The following is a 4,653-nucleotide window of genomic DNA, read 5'->3' as shown; positions in this document are numbered from 1 at the left end:
TTTTTTATCAATGGTAAAAATAAATAACTATCAACCCTAAAAAATTAATTTCATTTATAATATTTTTAGAGACTCCTTTTTTTGTTTAGAAGTTATCAACCCGGTGCATGTTATCTATCAAAGGTAAATATAAATACCTAGCAACCCTAAAAGTTTATTTTAATTTAGAATATTTTAGCAATTTTTTTTACCTTACAACTTAATAATGGTACTTAATTTGAGTAGCAAGTGGTAGTTCATTTGAGTTGCAAGTGAATCTCCCACCCGTTATTTCCCCCCCCCCCCCCCCCCCTAAAAACCACAAGCCCGAAAAAGGGAATTATAATAGTTAGTTAAACGGAACATGAATCAGCTTACATAGTAATAAAAAAAAGGGAATTGTAAAAAATGGAATTGAAAAGGGAATTGTACAAAGGGAATTGAAAAAAAAACTGCTTAGCTAGGATAAATTTAAGCAATCTAAAATAAATGATATAAATGAAAAGATCAGAAAAGGGAATTAGCGAAAAAAAAAGTTCATTTTTAACGTTTCTAACATGTACATTCGATAGTAAAAAAACAATCCGCCTCTTTATGTAACACGTATGATTAGTAGCTCAACTGGTCGGCCCGTTAGGATCGCGTGGGGGCGAGAGGTCGCTGGTTCGATTCCCGTTAGCAATTCATTTTTTCCGCCCGGGACGCGAAGCCAGAGCAGGCCGGATCGAATACGACAAAATCAGGTACGTGGACGCGGGCGGGTTTCGCGCTGTAGAAATATGCAGTACAAGAAGCAAAATTTAGTGTGTCATACCAAATAGGAATAGGGCAGATGTTTGAGCTATTTTTTTTTTTACTTTCGTGCCTTATAAGTTAGCTATATTTGTTTTTCTTCATCTGTGCGATATACTCTTACATGACATGGGCCTAAAATTACACATCACCTGCTCGAAATATATCATATGCATATCAGCGCATTACATTTTAAAGCCTTCTTTATGTATGTTTTTTTCGCAAAATGTTTGAGACTTTCATATAAGAATTCGGCTCATGGTAGGGAAGTCTAAACCTCAAAGGGTATTTATTTGACAATCAATACCATATATATTTAGTAACAAACAGTAAAGGGTAGACATACACGAGCTCGTAAAGTCTAAAAGAAACAAACAGATTATCGTGGAATTGTAATCCTCCAGGCTCTGGCACCACTCTTAAGCCACGAATAATATCTTATCGTGGAACGAAGAGCCGAAGAACACTTATTGTAGATGCCATATTCATTGAGACTGAGGCCAACAAGAAGACGGCTACTAAACCCTAGCCTAATCTATTCAAAACCATAATTTTATTAAAAACTTCATGCATAGATCAGATTCCCTAGCCATCTCGACGTCGGCGAGACCGGGCGCGAAAGGGGGAACTGATCTATGGATGAGGCGAAGGTGGAAGCGGCGCTGTTTTTTAGAGGTGACAGCTAGAAGAAACCTCAAAGGGCACTTGTTCAGCTTGCTTTATGGGCCGCAAGCCATGTTAACAAATAGGTGGAACATATATCACCGCAGGACAAATCTTCTTAAGCCACCAAACAAAATCTGGGCCGGAAATACTTATTTCCGAACCTCCAAAAATTCCAAATAATGTTTTTGCATGTAGAAGATGTACGTGCGTGTCATTTTTTATACCTAAATTCAAATGTATGTAACTTAGAAAAAATAGCAAGTTTCAAATGAATAGTATGAAGGAAACTCACACGCACAGTAATTTTTGTAACTTAAAGATTGAGACAACTACGAAACTTACTGTTGGGATAAGTTTAATCGGATTCCGCGGTATGGAGGTTCTAAAAGAATCGCTTAAACAAAATCTACAACCTGGTACCATTTCGGATGGACCATGCTTCCCGCGGCATACCACCGAAAGCCACAAAATCGCCGCAAACTAGCAAACACGGTCTTGAAATCTTGCTCGGGTAACCTCAACCTTCTCTCATTTCCTAGTTTTTTTTGGATAACTGAAAAGATCTTCATAAGTTGCATGCTTTTGATTCGGTGTAATTTTGTCGCACCACTTCCCGTTTTGCATTGAGTCCTTCCTATTCGGCCAAGAGTTAATACGAGTTTTAGGAGTACCGTACCGGTAATAATTTGGTTCATATTTTGGAATGGACGAGTATATGTAGGAAACGCGGGACACGATGTGATATCATGCACCGGATCTCATTACGGATTTCAGGACAAAATTACTAGGAGTACGTGATTTCGCGTCTGCGCGACGTTCTTGGATTGTGGGAGGCCGGAGGCCATGGCGGACACCGCGCGCGCCCGAGGCGAACCAGCACCGGCACCGGCACGGGGACTCTGCACCTTCCTGAAGAACGCCGCCCTCCTCCCTGCGTGCAGCTTCCGCCTATTCGCGCTGCTCTCCGCGTTATCGACCGCCAGCAACGCGGCGATCTTCCTCCTCGTGACCCTCACGAGTGACGACCAACCGTCGCTCTGGCTCGAGCTCGCCGACATCGCCCGCGCGACCTTCCCGTCTGCAGTCAAGATCGCCGCCGTCTCAGCCACAGTCACGTCGTGCAACGGCGAGCGCCCGACGCTGGCATCCTGCCTGGGCAAGATCATGGATGGCGAGGTGCTGGGCGGCTCTCCATGGTGACTGCCTTCCTCGTCTCGAACTTGGTCATGAAACCGGCGCTCCTCGTGGCTGTCACCGCGTTCCTGGTGCTTATGTTGAAATATTGGGCCCACTTTTAGTAGTCTAAATTAGATTTCAGTTTTTCCTATAAATCTCAAAGCTCACATAGTGGCAGGCTTGTGAATTTGAGCCCAAGTTGGTGGCAGCTCACTAGGGAGTGGCAAGAGGTGGGAAGTTTAGTCCCACATGGAAAGTTGGGAGGAAGTTAGGTTGTTCCACCACTAGTAAGTGAGTGAGAATAGGAGTGCTACACGCGCGCTCCTCCTCCTCCTCCTCGCTCGCTCGTCTCGTCTCGTCTCGACTCGACACGACACGTCACGACGCACGCCGCGCTCGTGGTGAGTGGATTGAGCCTCGAGCCGAGACTTTCCTTACTTTTTGCAGCTCAGGAAAACGAACAGAGTCCTAGACGGACGCGTCGCAGTTAGTCGGTTCGGGTCGCTCCCGGATCGTGGGCTATCTGTAACCGACTCGAAACGTTCGTGCGACGTGGGCGTGTCCCACGTTGCCTAGGGTTTCCCGAGCCTATATAATCTCCTGCCCGGCTACCGCAGAAATATCATCCAATACACAAGTTAGGGTTTCCACCTCTCTCTGCTTGCGCCGTTATCGTAGCCTACTCCATCCCGCGCGCCGACGTGCATCGGCGAACGGGAGAGCAGGTCTCCGGAACCGCTCGTCCTTGCGATCCTGTACGGGAGAGGGCGAATTAGGTTTTTGGGAAGCGCTCTGCGCGATTGCTCAAGCTCTTCATCACGGGTCGCCTTCCGTCCAAGTCGGGCGGTGCTGCCTACCGTCGTCTTCAACGCCGTCTACTTCGACCCGTCGTCCCCATCGTCAACAACGTTGTCATCAACAACGTTACTGCTGCGACATCATCTGCTACACCTCCACCGCCACCTCCACTAGATCGGTACGTGCGACATATCTCGATCTGTTTAGCGATGAATGCTTTACCGTTTGCGCTGCTTCTACTCATGTTGATTAATACATCTAGTATGTTTGAGTTTCACATGTTAGTACTTGCTGCCATCATGTTTTATATTCTGGAATTAATCATGGAAATTGTGCCTAATTTTCCATCAGTCCAAAAACCTAATTGTAGGCAATTTCCTGAGTTAACAATGGCTGGTTTTGCTGATGCACTGAGGCCGGATAAGTTCACCGGTGTGCACTTTAAGAGGTGACAGGTTAAGGCCACGCTCTGGCTTACTCATCTGAAAGTGTTCGAAGTTAGTGATGGTTTACCTGAAGGAACTATATCTGACCAAGATCAGAACAAGTTCAAGGAAAACAATACTCTCTTCGTCGGATGCGTTCTGAGTATTCTTGCTGATCGTCTGTGTGATGTGTACATGCACATAACAGATGGTAAAGAGCTCTGGGATGCACTGAATGCTAAATTCGGTGCAACCGATGCAGGCAGTGAACTGTACATCATGGAGAGCTTCCATGACATCAGGATGGTAAACAACCGTTCTGTAGTCGAACAAGCTCATGAGATACAGTGCATTGCGAAAGAGCTCGAACTCCTTAAGTGTGCCTTACCTGACAAGTTTGTGGCTGGATGCATCATCGCTAAGTTGCCCCCTTCATGGAGGAACTTTGCCACAACCCTCAAACACAAGAGACAGGAGATATCAGTTGAAAATCTGATAGCGTCTCTTGATGTTGAGGAGAAAGCTTGGGCTAAGGATAATACTGAGAAAGGAGAGGGTCAGTCTAGCGCCAACATGGTGCATAAGAAACCCTACAGCAAGAACAAAGGGAATAACAAGCCCTCCTCCAATAAGCCTATGAAGAGTACAACCTTCAAGAAGAAGAAGATGATAAACAAAGCAGATCTGAGCTGCTTTACCTGTGGAGAGGCTGGCCACTTTTCTAAGGACTGTCCAGAGAGGGCAGACCGCAAGAAAAAAAGGGAGGCAAGTCAACACGGTGACCGCTAGCAATGCTGATGGGTACGGTAATCTCTTT

Source organism: Lolium perenne, chromosome 3 (genome assembly GCF_019359855.2).
Source record: "Lolium perenne isolate Kyuss_39 chromosome 3, Kyuss_2.0, whole genome shotgun sequence".
Lineage (NCBI taxonomy): Eukaryota > Viridiplantae > Streptophyta > Magnoliopsida > Poales > Poaceae > Lolium > Lolium perenne.
This window is presented reverse-complemented; position numbering follows the sequence as displayed.